A 17,401-nucleotide genomic window follows, 5' to 3' on the forward strand; every position below is an offset into this window, starting at 1 on the left:
AAAATAGGCAGCTGACCAGATTTGTTTCATGAGTCATAGTTTATGGCCCTGAGGTCTAGTGAGTTAGAATACTGCTTACCAAATTGTAATGTTTGTGTGATTCGCGTCGGATCAGTTTAAAATGCAAATTTTGATTCAGTAGGTCCGGAGTAAGGCCTAGTAAAAGTGTAAGTGCTATGCTCTGAAAATGTCGAGAGCATGATTATCACCCTCCTCTGCTGTTGGAGGGGCAGGGAGCATTTGGAGATGCCTTGTTGCAGGAACCCATTCAGCCAAGCTGTCCTGGCAAGCCGTACCTCCCACCGCTCCGTCCACACCGGCTGTTGGTCCAATCTAACTTTGCACCGGAGCAAGATGTGTTTTCCCAAGATGAGGAGAGGAAGGTTAGCCCACGCTGCTGGATGTGGAAGGGAATGGGAACCAAGGAAAGAATGGTAACTGGGGAGGAAGGGAAACCATGATACTTTTGTAGTTGAAGGCCTAACTGGGCGTGCTTTGCCATAACTTGGCCCCTCTGCCTCCTTTCCACTGGGAGTGCCAGAAATCGCAGGGCAGCAGTCACTCACCCTGCCTTTGTAGACAAGAAAATGAAACCATCAAAGGGTGAAGTTCAGCTAGCCTATTGCCATCAGTCTTTTATGGTATAAAGGATGAGAGAGGCCGTGAGGGAGACATTGCCCCAAACATGATGTCCACATCCTAAGACTTGCCTGATATTTCGTATTACACAAAGACGACATTGACTGGTTTAAGAGAAAAAAAAAAAAAAGGAAATCCAGAAGAATGTGTTAATTGTCAAGCATGAAACAAGTGAAAATCATCAGAATCTTTTTCGTTCTGTGACTTGGTGGCAACAGTCTGTAAAGCCAAGGCCACCGTGCAGTGGTAGGGGAAATTTGGGCACCCGCAGTCACCTTGGCAGACTCATGATGCTATTTTCAGACTTGTGGAGCCTTGCGCTGCCTCCCTGTCACCCTCACCTGTCTCTGGTCTGAAAGTCCATTTTAACTCTGCTTTCTTGGAGGCAGGAACAAGCATGTGACAGGCTGCAGAGAATTACTCCTGGCTTTGATGTCTCTTCACCAGCTTGACAGAACCTGGTTTCTCCACCTGTCTTTACTCTCTAAGCCTTACCTGCAAGCACTTCCATGGAAGCCACCAGCACACCATCTCTGGGATGCAGAAGGTTAGGAGGGAAGAATTGAAAAAACAAAACGAAGGTGACAGTATCAAGATCCAAACTTAGAAAACATTTCTTGAAGTGACATTATCTGCTCCTTTTAACCCCATCCCTTTGTCACCAGTCAGTGTTTGTTTAGGAAGTGTAAGCTAATTTTAATATTAAAATGTTGTAGTGATTAAGAAGGTAAGTTTGTGAATAATGTATGAATCATCCACACTTTTGTCTTTTTTCCCACCTTATGTTCCGTGCTGCACCCTGTTATAAGCAGAGTTGACTGTGATTGCTTCCAGAAACTTTGATTAATCCATGAGAGTAAAGACCTAGCTCGATAAACACAGAAGTCCCTGATTGCAGACAAAAGGACTCAAATATCAACAGAAGCAATGATTTGTTTATACTGTGTTCAACTGGATGTGGTGACTTGTGAGCATAGGTAATCAGCCCTTTTGCCCGCACCCCTGGGTGAAAAATCATTCTACTCCTGTAACTATCAAAAAGATTAACCATGAATGTTGGTATGAAATATCTGCTTTTCATGCCTTGACACTAAGGAGACTAGACCTTATTAAGGGAGGAAAAACACTTTTGGAGTTTACCTCCTTTACACATGCTGCTTGCATGGAATCCAAATTCAGTGAGCTGTCGGCAGGCCAGTTCCTTGCCACTTTGTAAAGTTTACCCTCTGTTATCTATAAATGCAAGTGGCTTTTTCAAGAATAGCAAGGGCAGCTTTCATTAAGGACTCGTGCATCTCTAGGAGAATCATATGGGCTTGGTTGGCAGTAGAACATTTTCTTGGGGACAAAATGTATTATAGATGATTTAGGCAGGAGGTTAGATGAGAAAGTTCCACAAAAATCTAGGGATTTTTTATTCTGCCCAAACCACCATGTTCCTTCCTGCTTTCATTTTTTTTGTTCATGCCCTTCCTTCCACGTGGTAGATTACCTTTTCTCCTCTGGCTGGGCAGGTAGACTACCTCTGCCCATAAGCACCAGTTCAAGTTCCCTTTTCAAGAAGCACTGTCTGATTGCACCAGCCAAAACTCTCCCCACTTTCTTTTTAGTTATTTACACTGCCTCTCTAGTCAATGTGCATGTATATGAAGTCCTCAGTAAGAGATTATAATTCTTCAAGGGCAACAAACATAACTTTTATCTTTTTTAGTCCCATTATGTCCTTATGCCCCCCAACTATATGTAGATACCTAGTGCACGATAGGTACAAAATAAATATTAAAGTTTACTTAATTAAAGATTGTTTATTTAAGAGGCAAATTTTGTGAATAAGTCTGGATCTTGATACTGTTCCTTTCATTTTGTTTATTCCTTTCTCCCGACCTTCCACATCCCAAAGATAGTGTGCTGGTGACTTTTGTGGAAATGCTTGCAGGTAAGGCTTGAAGGGTGAAGGTATGTGGAGAAACCACTGTAAACCTCTTTGAGATTAACCACTTATTCCAGTGGAGGGCACTGGCTCATTTGTACCAGACCTGCCCCAGACAGCTTTGTACTTCTTGCATGTGGGTGGGGACCCAAAAAGTTTCCTTTTCAGTGGATCTATTTGGATGAGATAAAGAAATCTGTTGCTCAAATGTTTTCATCAGAGGCTACCCCCTGTTCAGGTGTGTACCCTGCATCCATGTGGGTTTGCGGATGGCATATGACATTTGCAGCGCCAGAGCTCATTGCCACAGATCAAAGGGAAGTAAGCATGCATATGTGGATGCAGCAGGAATAGCTGTGGTCTTTCTGCTGAAGAGCAGGGTTATATACCTCCTGTTAGAAATCTAGAGAGGACTGAGGCAAGAGCTTGTATTGAAACACAAGCAAGCTCCATGTTTGCTTTTGGACATGGAAGAAAGAGTACTGTTGGGGTGGAATGACCTCAGTTTTTAATAGGATTAGGATTTCTGTGGATTTTTCCCAAGTCAGAAATTTTCTTCATCTAGCAGGCAGCCTCACCCAATTACATCTCTATGTTCATTTCTGAAACTCCTTTGTTAAAAACAAAACTAAATAGCAACAGAGAAGAAACTTTCTTCAAAAAACTCGTATCTGTCATTTCTCCTGTTCTCACGGAACTTCAAAATTGCTTTTCTTTATTCCTTTTTTTTTTTTTTTTCTAGATCAGCTCATCAGTCTTTGTAGGTGACTTGGCTACCCCACTAATCTAATTGTCTTTTTGATAGTTAAATCAATATGGACACCAACTTAAGGCTATATGTGAACCTTAAATGCATGATAGTCCCTGTACTTGATTCCACAATTGATATTGTGTGAGGAAACTTGGCCAAATATTCTCTTCTGTAAAGTCAGAAGAACCACCAACCCTAAGAATCAACATTTTGACCAATTCTTTATATGTTGCAAACTATTCACACAACTAGAAAGTTTAGCCATTCACATCTCTTCCCCTGGTTTTAAGTCCCAGCTTCTGAGACTCAGAAAGTTTAGACACTTGAACTTTCTGTGGAAAATCTGTTGTAAAAACAATTCAGACATTGGAAAATATAAAATAGCCTCCAGAGATCCTGATAAAGCTTCCTCTCCCCAAATCCCTCTACAGGTTTATCCATGAGAAACTTTCTGAAAGCTGATGAGAAAATACTGAGTAGTTAATGCTGAAATGGGAAAGATGATAAGTAAAAGCAAAAACCTGTTGATGGCATCTGTTCATATAGTTCCATGTGCCTTTTTACTCACCTGCCCTGATAGGCAATGTAATGAAGTTTCCTTTTCAAACATAAAATGTAATTAAACAAAGCTTATCTTAAATTGGCTGGACCCACACAACTTGATTGAGACGTAAACAGCTGTCTTCATTTTGAAGCACCTACACTAGTCAAGCTTCTTTCTAACCTGCCCTTAGCGTTTGCCTGTTGGTCTGTCTTCCCTACTGGACTATTAATCCCTTGGAGGCAGATTGTCTTGTTTCCCAGAGTTTTTCCAGCATATACCATGGCAGACAATTTTCTCCTTATCTATTCTATCTCGTAAGCCTCAGCTAGTGCCTCCATCCTCGGGTGCATAGCCTAGTGACAGGCATGTAACAGATTTTTGCCTGCAAGCGGTTGCTGAGCCGTAAATGAAGTTGGCAACCTTCTTGTGGCAGTGAGTAACATATTTCTTTCCTCCTGATAGGCTTGGAATCCTCATCCCCATCTGGCAATTTTCTGTCTTTTCTACACTCACAATGGAGCCCACACCCCTCACAACCCCCTTGACTAAACCAGATGACAGCAAGAATGCCTAGTTCCAAGTGAGCAAGGGTGAAGCCTTAGGCTCTTGTCTCCTCCAGACCTCCTCTCTGCTATGAAAATATACTGGGTGTGTGATATGGTATCTCATTGTGGTTTTGATTTGCATTTCTCTGATGGCGAGTGATGATGAGCATTTTTTCGTGTGTCTGTTGGCTGTATGAATGTCTTCTTTTGAGAAATGTCTGTTCATATCCTTTGCCCACTTTTTGATGGGGTTGTTTGTTTTTTTCTTGTATATTTGTTTGAGTTCTTTGTAGATTCTGGATATTAGCCCTTTGTCAGATGAGTAGATTGCAAAAATTTTCTCCCATTCTGTAGGTTGCCTGTTCACTCTGATGGTAGTTTCTTTTGCTGTGCAGAAGCTCTTTAGTTTAATTAGATCCCATTTGTCAATTTTTGCTTTTGCTGCCGTTGCTTTTGGTGTTTTAGACATGAAGTCCTTGCCCATGCCTATGTCCTGAATGGTATTACCTAGATTTTCTTCTAGGGTTTTTATGGTATTAGGTCTAACATTTAAGTCTCTAATCCATCTTGAATTAATCTTCGTATAAGGAGTAAGGAAGGGATCCAGTTTCAGCTTTCTACTTATGGCTAGCCAATTTTCCCAGCACCATTTATTAAATAGGGAATCCTTTCCCCATTTCTTGTTTCTCTCAGGTTTGTCAAAGATGAGATGGCTGTAGATGTGTGGTATTATTTCTGAGGCCTCTGTTCTGTTCCATTGGTCTATATCTCTGTTTTGGTACCAGTACCATGCTGTTTTGGTTACTGTAGCCTTGTAGTATAGTTTGAAGTCAGGTAGCGTGATGCCTCCAGCTTTGTCCTTTTGACTTAGGATTATCTTGGCAATGCGGGCTCTTTTTTGGTTCCATATGAACTTTAAAGCAGTTTTTTCCAATTCTGTGAAGAAACTCATTGGTAGCTTGATGGGGATGGCATTGAATCTATAAATAACCTTGGGCAGTATGGCTACTTTCACGATATTGATTCTTCCTATCCATGAGCATGGTATGTTCTTCCATTTGTTAGTGTCCTCTTTTATTTCACTGAGCAGTGGTTTGTAGTTAGAATGGCAATCATTAAAAAGTCAGGAAACAACAGGTGTTGGAGAGGATGTGGAGAAATAGGAACACTTTTACACTGTTGGTGGGATTGTAAACTAGTTCAACCATTATGGAAAACAGTATGGCAATTCCTCAAGGATCTAGAACTAGATGTACCATATGACCCAGCCATCCCACTACTGGGTATATACCCAAAGGATTATAAATCATGCTGCTATAAAGACACATGCACACGTATGTTTATTGCGGCACTATTCACAATAGCAAAGACTTGGAATCAACCCAAATGTCCATCTGTGACAGACTGGATTAAGAAAATGTGGCACATATACACCATGGAATACTATGCAGCCTTGAAAAAGGATGAGTTTGCATCCTTTGTAGGGACATGGATGCAGCTGGAAACCATCATTCTTAGCAAACTATCACAAGAACAGAAAACCAAACACATGTTCTCACTCATGGGTGGGAACTGAACAATGAGATCACTTGGACTCGGAAAGGGGAACATCACACACTGGGGCCTATCATGGGGAGGGGGGAGGGGGGAGGGATTGCATTGGGAGTTATACCTGATATAAATGATGAATTGATGGGTGCTGACGAGTTGATGGGTGCAGCACACCAACATGGCACAAGTATACATATGTAACAAACCTGCATGTTATGCACATGTACCCTAGAACTTAAAGTATAATAAAAAATAATAATAAAAAAAAAAAGAAAAGAAAATATACTGGGCGTGGGGGGTGGGGGGTGGGGGGCGGAGGAGTACTTAACCTCAAACTGAGAAAAAGGATGTCCTGAGCAAGTTTCATAGCATAGCAGCTCCCATCTGAAATGTGAAGCTTTGAAGGCCTGTTGCTACAGTAACCAGCTAGCTCCTGACTCCAATGCCTGTCTAATCTAAGGTGGAAATGTCCCAGAAAGAGACCCCAGGCTGGCAGCTCTTAACTATGACCCATCTCGTAAGCACATATCCAGCTGTAGTCTCTTGGTTGCCGAGGTGAAGGGGCCTCTGTATCACCACAGGAAAAAAATCCGATGAATTCTGGGCTCAAAAAGGGTGTTGCTTTTTTTTCCAGTAACAGACTCTGCAACCTAGTCCCTGGTGAAAGGGCTCCACACCCACCCGTTTTATGTGTATAATGCTGAGCTAAAGTGGGAAGGAGCAGTAACACCAAAGGAGGCTAATTCTCTTCCTGTCAGTATGAGAGAGTCTGTGCCCCAGTACGTGAAAAGGGAAGGCATGAAAAGGGAAAAATCAGCCTTCTGGAAGCACCTTCTTACCACAAGAAAACAGGTGATTCAGAGTATCTTCGAGACTCAGCCAGATTGTGTCTAACTCTTCAGGCAATATGAAGGCAGAGATGGAGCCATTTCAGAGAACAGATTTTTTTTAAAATCATTTTGTTCTTTGGAATTGTCGCGGGATTATGATGTGGGTTCTCATAAAAATTTCCCTCACCCAAAACCCACCCAAAAGAAAGGCAGTGAAATGGGGAGGAACACACATTTGCCTGGCCTCAGAAGAACTGCCTTGTAGTTATGAGTTCTAGTGATCTTGGACCAATCTCTTCACTTCCCTAGACCTCAGTTTCTTCCATACAAAGAAGTTGAACTGGATCATAGAAAAGTCGCTGTCCAGCTTGGTAATACCAGATAGGGAGCGGAAGCTGTCTCTTAGTGCATGACCAGATTCCGGAACAACGATGATAGTCTCCATGTTTCTCCTCAAAATGAGTCTCATCTCAGTAGAGACTTCTTCCACCTCATTTAGGTCTCAATTTAAGGAAGGAAGAAAGGAAAGAAACCTTGGGGTTCTCTTCTTGAAAGGAATATACTTGACTTTCTCTAGGCTTCTAGGATAAAAATTTCCTATCCTTCATTTTTCATCTTTAAACCTGCCAAAATCAAGTTGACTAAAGATACTATACAGATATGTAAAAGAAGCTGCATCCTGAAATTTTCACGGAGTGCAAGAGCCTGCTCACCGCCAGTTAGTCTTTTCCAGGATGGTGGTGGCACTGATCATCCAAGTCACACTTTTATGTTCATGTCCCACAGCGTTTCCCACCAGCCATCTCATTTCATCTTTTCATCATTCCTCTGAGGAACAGACTTCACACATGTATAGGACTTTTTATATCACAAAGTATTTCATTTCCAATGTCTTATTTAGATTTTGACAATCACTGTTTAAGGTAATTTGGCAAGTTATTAATACTCATATCCTCATTTTGCTGAAGAGGAAACTGAAATACAGAGAGTTTGTCTTCTGCCCAAGATCACTCGCCCAGTTTATTGGGAGGCAGCAGCACAGGGATTAAGAACATGGACTATGCTGGCAACCAACCAGGTAGAATCCCAGCTCTGCCAGTAGTTAGCTCTGTGTCCTTAGGAAAGTGATTTCACACTTCTGTGGCTTACTTTTCTTGTCCATTAAATGCTCATAAGAATAGTGCTTTCCTCACAGAGATTGGGTGGGCAAGGGAGCTAAATGAGCTAATATATTTAAGAACAACCTCGAGCACACAGTGCATAATAAATGTCATTATTATTAGCAAAGCCAGGACCTGGGTCTTCCAGCATCTAGCTCAGTGGCATTTCTGCTGCCCTACACCAGGACTATCCTTTGTATACAGGTGTGAACCTAAAGCCTTCAGTGTTTCAATGAAAAGTTCACCCAAGGTCTTTCTGTTCAGTAAGTCTAGAGCTAAGGGTTCCTGGCACTCTGTTCAGTCCTTTTGCTGTTAAACCACACTGCACTCCGTTGCTCTGGGCAGAATGTCAGACCTTACGTTTTTAAAATGTATAAACCAAGCACTCTTATTTAATATTGCTGACAGCCTGAAGGCAGACACTCCCACTCTTCTGGGGAAGAGGGTCTTCTCCTCTGCCATCTTAAGGAGCTAAAACGACTTGATTGGGTAGCTCATTGCAGTGGGCACATGTTTATTACTGTCTCCCAGCCTTTTCTCACGCTGTTTGTCCGCTGGAATTACCACTAGGGCCAGGCCATTTGAGTATTTGACTGTTGTCTTAGAGTTCTCTGAGTACAAATCTTGTTTTCCATACCTTTATTAGGTACTTTTTAAGAATGAAGACTGTGTTGTATGTTGCTTTGTACTCTCTCCTGCACATCAAAAATGCTTAGTAAATAGACATACAAATGTTTCTTGATTCATAAATTGATTGACTGTTTGATGCACTAATGGTCACCTCTAAGTTGTTTACAGTTGTCTCTTCCCATCTCTTAGTTGCAAGTTTCAGATGATCAAAGAATGCCTAAGTGGCATTCAACAGTACAGTGCCTCAGTAAAGGTAGAATTTTTAGGAACCGTACGTGCAAGAGTGGAAGAAGTTCTCTCTGCACCCACAGGAGGTCATTTGCTACAAAGCCGCAGAACCTGGCCTCTGCCTTGTCAACCTGCATGCTGTGTGCATGGAAAAACAGGCCTGAGCCAGGGCTTATCCTGTCACCCAAAGTCCACTCCATGTAGTATGCCTGAACCAAACATGACCTTGTTCTACAGTTAAAAACAAGTGAAAGTCATCTGCTGGGATCACTTGGTAATAAAGTCCTGCGACAGAAGGGGCTCTGCTTAAAGGGCAGCTCAAATCCAGGCATTAAAATAACCTAAATGGTGTCGTTTTCTGATCAAATTCCTTTCCCTGTCGGGTTTGTGATTTTTGAGCCTGAGAATGTCCCTCGCAGCTCAGGTTTCTCTGCTGTCACACTGATCTCAGGCCTGGAATGCAAGCACTGGCCATTGAGGTCTGATGTAACTATGTCACAATCCCAAAATGGAGAGACATTATCTCATAGATGGTGCAGCAGTCGGGCACCAGTGTGTGGCTGGCAGGCACAGCTCAGAATGCAGCCCTGGGCATATTCCACATCCACAGTTCTCAGTGGACACAGGGTCTGATGCCCCAGGCTCCAAGCCGTGCTCCAGTAAGTTAGGGTCTTGCACATCTTCGTGCTCAGGAGTAGGGACAGGAAGACAGAGGCTGGGAGGAGATGGGCTCACTTCTGGGCCAGTCCGGTTGGTTTTCAGAAAGGTGATTCCTGGTCACCAGGCCCTTGAGCACCTGGAGGCTTAGGCAGAGTGCAGAGAGCAGCCATTCACAGGAGAAGACCGCCCTGGAGGCAGCGCTGGAAGCCGTCCTCCCTTAACTGGGCCTCTAGGGCAGGTGGGGCCTAGTGGCCTGTGAGGTAAACAGCTCTTTCAGCACTTAGAGAATGAGACCTCAAGGGGAAACCGTTAACCCTTTCCTAGAGTAACAGCATCAAAGTCCTAACCATGTAGATCATGAAATCTCATTTGAATTCAGAGGAGCACCTTCTTATCCAGCCTTGAGGAATCAGGCGGCTTCCTTCCTTCTTGATTAGCCTCTTCACACCCCTTATTTCCCATGGCTCTGATGTGAGATGCTTTTGTTCCAACCAAGCCATTGCCAATTAGGCCATGCCCACTCCTGCCCACTCCCTCTGCTCACTCCTTCCTTGCCTAAACAGTCTGCCTCTCTCATTTTGCCTGGTCCTTTGCTCAAGGTCCACATTAAACTCCCCCTGCTCGCCCAGGCATCTCTGAATGCCTGAGTCCCCATTTCTGGAGCTCCTTCAGAACCAGTGTCTGCGCCATGCATTGGATTCTTGGCACACACCTCCTTCCACCATCAGTACCTTCTCTTGTGTAGATGAGTGCATGTCCCTTAGGAGTGTCCTCTAGCACAGACTGTGTTTTATCTCTGGGTACTCCCAGAGCCTAGCAATGAGCCTTGCACACAACACTGACTCGAGAATGCTCTTAAACTCTAAAGGCATCTTAGAATCAAAACCTAAGACCACATCCAGGAATACAGCCTTGTTCCCCCGTCTCCCAGTGTCCTTACACACCAAGCACATGCCTGAATGTGAAGCCTTCTCATTTGCTCTTTCCTCTACCTGGCATGGTTCACTCCCCTACTCCAGTGTCTCTGCACAAATGCCACCTTCTCAGGCTTTCCTGACCACCCTGTCTAAAAAATAGCATTCCTTATCCCATAATCCCTAATCCTGCTGATTTTTCTTCATAGCACTTACTATTGATTTATTTTCTATTGTTATACGATGTTACATTATACTACATTTAATTGTTTTAATTGACAAAACTATAGATTTATTGGGTACAACATGACATTTTAATATATGTATACATTATGGAATGGCTAAATCAAGTTATTTAACATGTTTTATCTCACATATCATTTTTTGTGGTGAGAACACTTAAAATTTACTCTTAAAATTTACTCTTTGAGCAATTTTCAAATATACAATATACTGTTAACTGTAATCACCATGTTTTACAATAGATCTCTTGAACTTATTCCTCCTGTCGAACTGAAATTTTGTGTCCTTTGACCAGCATCTCCCCAGTCCTCCAACCCTTCAGCCTGTCAGCCACCGTTTTACTCGGTGGTTCTGTGAATTCAGCTCTTTAGAGTTCACATTTAAGTGAGACCATGCAGTGTTTGTCTTTCTGTGCCTGGCTTACATCACTTCAGGTTACACTATATATGTTTAAATCTTTCATTGTGTGTGGTTCCCATAAGAATGCAAGCCCCATGAGGGCCAACACCTTGCTTTATTCACAGCTCACCCTACAGCTCTGCCTTCAGCAGTGTGAGGAATATCGTAGGTGCTCACTGTTTGTCGAATGAATGGATAGGTGAATGAATGAGCAAATGAATATTTTTCTGTAAAGCAAGGACCACCCTGTGTGATAATGTGACATGCAGCCCACCGTGGGATGATACAAGGCTTCTTTTCACAGAACCGAAGAGTGTTTGAACTATAAAGGTCCTTGAAAGTAGGTCACCTTCCCAATTGTACAGAGTAGGAAACTGAGTCCCAGAGAGGGACTCAGATGGAAATGAACACTTGGAAAGTTAGTATCTTTGATTTCTAATACTTCTTCCTAGAGCATAGTCCGACGTAACAGTTCATCTGGCGAGATTCTGAGTTTACTGATTTTCTATAGGTTTTGCATTAGAATAATTTTATAATAATCAAAAGCAAATGAGAAAAAGGCCAATAGCATAAAATTTCACTCCTTCACACTCCCAAGTGTTTTTCGAGGCATTACGGAAAAGGAAGCATCTATGCTGGTTGGTCCAGCATCCCTTTAGAAGCTTAGAGCTGCAGAAATACTGTTGGAACATCGTTTCTTTATTCTTCCCATACTTAGTGTGTTGGGCCGAACCCTGAGGACTGTCTGCCTTGGAATAGAGAGGAAATCCAAGCATATGTGCAAAGCTGAGCTGCCCTTTCAGCCCCAGGTCTTCAATGGGCCTTCTCCTCAGGCACCTGCGAAATGCCAGCAGGGTCATTGCTGGTGGAGGGGTCCCACTCAGTGCACCCCTGGGAATGGCTCAGCCGCACTGTGGGTGTAAACATTAATCACACAACAACCATTCTACATACTCCTTTTTTATTCTCCAGAGAGTGCCAGGAAAAGTCCTGCCCAGTCAAAAGTCTTCTTGTAGCTGGGCATTGAGAGTGATTGCCCCTCTCTCTCCTTGTAAGATTATGTTTGACAGCAATGAAAACCAACAGTTTAACAGCAGTAATCTCTTGGCAGGACAGATTGATATGAGCCTTGTCCCAAAACAAAGTAATCCTTTCAGGGAAGTGTATTTCAAGTTGAGCTCACGTTCCCAAGATGCTGAGATTCTTATGTGACTGACACAGGAGCTGAGGCTGAGGCTGAGCCCCAGCCAGGGACATCCAACGATTGCCAGTAACACCACGGAGCTGAGTGAAGATTCAGGGGCTGAGTGTGTTCCTGAGTGCTTCAAACTGGGGGACCTGGAAACACCAGGGGACTCCTGGGGAAAGGCTGTCAACTCCAGCCTGCTCTTCCTAAATGGCCTTGTTAGTGACTTCAACCCTAGAGGTGAGGCATGTGGGTCAGAATAACATTCCCTTTCTTTTCCCTTCACCTCCTTTTTCTCCACGGTTCCTTTCCATAACTTCTTTATTTGCTGCCTAGAGGAGCTTTCTGGACATTTTGTCTCCAGGAAGCATGTCACCTGTGCCTGACAACTTATGACCTCACATGCCTCTGGTCTTCTTCGCCAAGGTAGCTATAAAGGCTTGCTTTCTAGGCCGGGTTTCCCTGCACAGGCGCACTGAACCACTCAAACCTCAGAGGTGGAAGTGCCCAGCGGTCCTCATGGCCAGTTGGGGATAACGGAGTCATTGCCGCAGCCCAACTTCTGAAATTCCACAAGAGGGCGCCCAAGGTCTCCCAGGTCTGGCCACACCCGCTGGCCTTGAGGCCGGAAGGTGGCGCTGTTGCTTTAGCCATCAGGAAAGGCAAGGCTGTGAACAGCGGGATGGGGACATCCCTGGGGGCGGAGGGTGCTACCTAGAGGCGATGCTGTGCCTGTGGCGGCCAAACAGTGCCACCCACTCCGGGAAGCAAAGCCAAGCGCCGGACGCTGGGTATGGGAGAGAAGAGCCACCCGACTCAAGGGAGGGCTCTAGGTGAGGAGCCAGCGTCCTCCGGCTCCGATTCCCGCTGCGCTGCTGCTTTGCCAGGAGGCCTTGAAGGAAGTCATTGACTCTTCCTCCCCCACAGCTTCCTGGGCTTCCATGTGGTCAGCGGAGATTCACAAACTCTCTGGTAGCAGGTGAGCTTTGGACTCAGGAATGAAGAGACAAAGCCCTGTCCTGGGTGAATTCATTATCCGTGGAAAGGGGAGGCAGGGCATCCTCAGAAAGTCACCGTGTGAGGAGAGACGTGGCGGCACGGAGGTGCACACAGAAGCCCCCAGAAGGACTCCCCCAGCCTGGGGAAGCCGGGCTGGCAGGGCTGGGCCAGCGAAGCCTTCCTGGTGGTTCTAGGCAGTTTTAAGAGGTGTTAGGAGTCGCCCTGGGAAAGATGAGGAGAAGGCAGTGTAGGCCAGGCGACGGCCGGAGCAGAGGCAGCGTGGCAGTGCTGGCATGTGGCTGGGCGGTGGTAAGGAAGGCGGTGGATGAGGATGCAGGGAGCAGATGGGCTGCGTTGCAGGCTGGGCCCCCATGGCCCTCTGTGGGTTTTGTGATCAACATGCTTTGTGGAGTTACAACAAGCAATGGTGGCCCTAACACATATATTCATTTGTAGGTCCATAAATCTGCATTCGTAGAGATAAATGAGTAGTCCCCAGGGTGAAGGAGAGCTGAAAGAGATGCTGGAGCCAGGGCCACCCTTGGCCAGGTTTTACCTTGACTTGGCGTCATCACTAGGCACTGGGTTTTTTTCTCTCTCCTTCTTCCCTGACCAAGAAATACACCAAATTCATTATGATATCGACTTGTCATGATCTGAAATTGAAGAGCAACCATATATTTATTTGGCTAGATAAATACACACATTCTTTACATAAGATTAGTAGCCACCAGTTTCCGAAAGCATATATTGTCATTTATTTGTCAAAACAAAGCTACATGCCCACATGGTATAGATGGGAAAGATGAGGCTCAGAGCTCAGGTGCACGGCTGAGGTCACCCAGTTCGTGGATGGTGGTGCTGGCACTTCTGTCTGGGCTGCTTCACCTGGCCACACACTCTCCACTCCATGCAGGCCGCACCTCTCTGGGGCCTAGCAGGGTTTATCGCCCAGCTTAGTATCACTAGTACCGAGCACACTCATTCTGTGAAAGACACTGCACCGTGATCTGTAGGGTCTAAAGCTAAGAGTCCATGTCACATACAGAATGGCACTGTTCACAGAAAGAGGACAGATGCTGCACGGCTGGTCTCAGTTGTTCGTTTTGAACCCCCACACTCCAGCGTGAGTACCAAATGGTCATGAGCATGGATGGAGCGTACCGTGTACCCTGAGTTCTAAAGACACAGGACTGTGTCTGAGCTGCCACAACAGAATACCATATCAAGTGGCTGATAAGAAAAGAAAAGAAAAAAAAAAAATTTCTCACAATCTGGAGACCAAGGTTCAATGTCAAATGATGGCCCATTTCCTCATAGACCCCATCTTCTCACTGTAACCTCACATGTCAGAAGAGATAAACAAGCTCCCTTACGCCCCTTTTTTAAGGGCACTCATCCCATTCATGTGGGCTCTACCCTCAAGACCAAATCACCTCCCAAAGGCTTCACCTCCTAATATCATCACCTTGGTGTTTAGGATTTCAATCTGTAAATTTTGGGGGGACACAAACGTTCAGACCAAGGATGGGATGGGTTCTCAAATGCACTACTTTATATGATTAGCAACCACAGCACGTGGCTAGAGCAGTAAGATGCTTGTTGGCATTTGTGACTATGTTGCAGGAAGGGCCATCCAAGAGTGTCTATGACTTGGTGCACCCTCAGTTCAAATGGCATCTTTCCCAGATGCTCAGTCTCCAAACAGAAAGCAGCCTGCAGTTTCATGTTTTAAAGTTTCAGCTACAGAGATCCTTTGCCAGTGTATTGAAGTTTGTGGAGAGAATGTTTTTAATCAACAAAATGTACTGAAGTGGTGTGCAAAGTTCCAGGAAGGAATAAAGCCCACCAATGAGGCAGAGAGAAGTGGAAGTCTAGCAAAGACAAATGAAGTACCCCATGCTCGACTTCACTGGAAAGAAGCTAAATCCAGCAAGAGGACTGTGAAAAAACACAGTTCCTGAGGAGAGAGCAAATGACAAGCAAATGGTCCACAGAATAACATATAAATTAGCCTCAGACTTCCTGAGAGAAGCTCATGTCTCCAAAGCTCACAATCGCTGGACGATGATATTAAATCCCAAAGAGGGGAAATAACTTGCTCTAATAGCAATAGCTAACATCAGAGATGGCTCACAGCATGTCAAGGCCTGGTTTCAATGCTCTGTGTGGATTCACTCACTTAATTCTCCCGAAGACTGCATGAAGTGTGAAGGTCCCCACCCCCATGTACAGATGGAGGAGTTGAAACTTGGAGAGAGAAGTAACTCACCCCACTTACCCAGTTAGTAAAGGGCAGAGCTGGGATTCAAATCCAGGCAGCCTAGCTCCCAGTGGATCCTCGCAACCAATTTATTTATTGCCAGCTCCAAGTACAGCAGCAAATCAACAATGAAGCCAAGATTAAAAGTCTGATAATGACCCAGCTCCTAGTTTCTGTTCTTTCCACCATTTCACTCTTTCCCCAAATAGGTCCAGAAGACTCTCTCTTCAGAGCAGTGGCCTTGCTGGTCCCTCTGTCTGAATACTCCCCTCTTAGATTTGCAAAGAGCCTGCCCCTTCAATTGCTTTTCTGACCACCCCAAACAAAATAGCAACACCCTCCCACTCTCTGTAACCCTGGCATGTCTACTCCCTACTCTGCTTCACTCACTGATAACCGTATCACCACCTACTATACTATTACTATATTTACTTTTTTTTTTTTTTTTTTTTTGGTTTAGTGTCTTCTACTAAAATGCAAGCTTCACAAAGAGAAACATCTTTGCCTTATTCCATGCTAGTATCTCCAGTGCCTGGCACATATAAACATTTGGTAAACATTTAATGAATAACTAAATAAATAAAGAAATGGGCAAATCATAAATAAATAAATTGCATGTGCAAAGCAAAGAACTCAGGCACTCCGTGCCATGGGTCAGAAGTCCTACTTGATAGCTTGTTACTGAGATGCTACGCAAACATCCAAATCCAGTTCAAATTCTACCTCCTTCAGGAAACCTTCCAAATATTTCCACTCACTGAGTTACTAACTGAGAGCTGAGTCACTCCAGGAATTTTCTATTAAGCTGTAGGAACTTCTGAAAGGGAGAGTGTAATATATCAATTACCAGCAATTAACACTTTTGAATATATTAAACAATACATGCACAACATTTTATAGATAACAGATCTGAACTAAAATACAGCTGGCATGGAGTGGCACAAAGAACATGCCAGTCATAGTGCTAGGTACTCTGCATGCTGTACTAATTGCTAAATATTCCCAGCTTTGTGCCTTCCTGGCACCTGTGAGAATTGTACTTCCCAGACTCTTCCTGTTTGAGTGATACCATGTGACCAGTTCTAGCCAATCAGATATGAGCAAACCTGCTATTCACTTAAAAGTGCTAATGAGACATCCTTCAGAGCTCTCTTTTCCTTTTGGCTTAGTCAACCAGTAACCTTCAAAAAAGTGGTTACGGGGCTGCTCAGTCAGCCTGAGTCCCTGAAGACCCCCATGTCTCCAGTCTTATCCCAGCTAAACTGCACAGCAATCTTTTGAGGTAATCTGTGCTATCTTCATTCTACAGATAAAGGAAAGGGCTCCGAGATAAGAAGTGATTTGCCCAAGTCACACAGGTAGTAAGCAACAGCCAGGAGTGGAGGACAGGTCTGATGCTAGAAACTGTAACTTTTACCTACTTGTATTCTCTCTCCCAATCTTACAGAATAAAAATAAGGAATATGACAACAGGAATATCAGCTGTTTCCTGGAAAACAGAAGCTTTGTTTGGGCACCACAGCTTTGGGCTGTTGGGGGTTAAGAAGAGTCAGTAGGACACTGGGATCGTGGGAAATAATTATAAAAACTGGTGGTGTAAGGCAGGAAGTGCCACTGACAACATTCTCCCAGTTTGTATTTTTGTTTGTTGGAGAGTTAGTTTGTTTGTTGGTCTTTGGTAGACAAAAACTACATGACTATCTCAATAGATGCAGAAAAGGCCTTCAACAAAATTCAACAGCCCTTCATGCTAAAAACTCTCAATAAACCAGGTATTGATGGAACGTATCTCAAAATAATAAGAGCTATTTATGACAAACCCACAGACAATATCATATTGAATGGGCAAAAACTAGAAGCATTCCCTTTGAAAACTGGCATGAGACAGGGATGCCCTCTCTCACCACTCCTGTTCAACATAGTGTTGGA

The 17,401-nt window shown here is 44.1% G+C and overlaps 1 protein-coding gene across 9 annotated transcripts in view; it reads left to right on the forward strand.

Annotated features, from left to right (window-relative positions):
- Window positions 1-17,401, forward strand: part of SNX19 (sorting nexin 19) — a 114,127-nt gene that overhangs the window by 42,886 nt on the left and 53,840 nt on the right. For 5 of the 9 annotated variants that reach the window (XR_004053510.1, XR_748787.2, XR_004053514.1 and 2 more), the window contains one exon: window positions 261-769. The gene's annotated coding sequence lies outside the window, so the exon portion shown is untranslated. Of the gene's footprint in view, window positions 1-260; window positions 2,576-17,401 lie in introns of those variants that run through there. The other 4 variants (XR_004053509.1, XR_004053508.1, XR_004053511.1 and 1 more) reach the window with 3 other exon arrangements.

The sequence above is a fragment of the Rhinopithecus roxellana genome, chromosome 15 (genome assembly GCF_007565055.1).
Source record: "Rhinopithecus roxellana isolate Shanxi Qingling chromosome 15, ASM756505v1, whole genome shotgun sequence".
Classification (NCBI taxonomy): Eukaryota; Metazoa; Chordata; class Mammalia; order Primates; family Cercopithecidae; genus Rhinopithecus; species Rhinopithecus roxellana.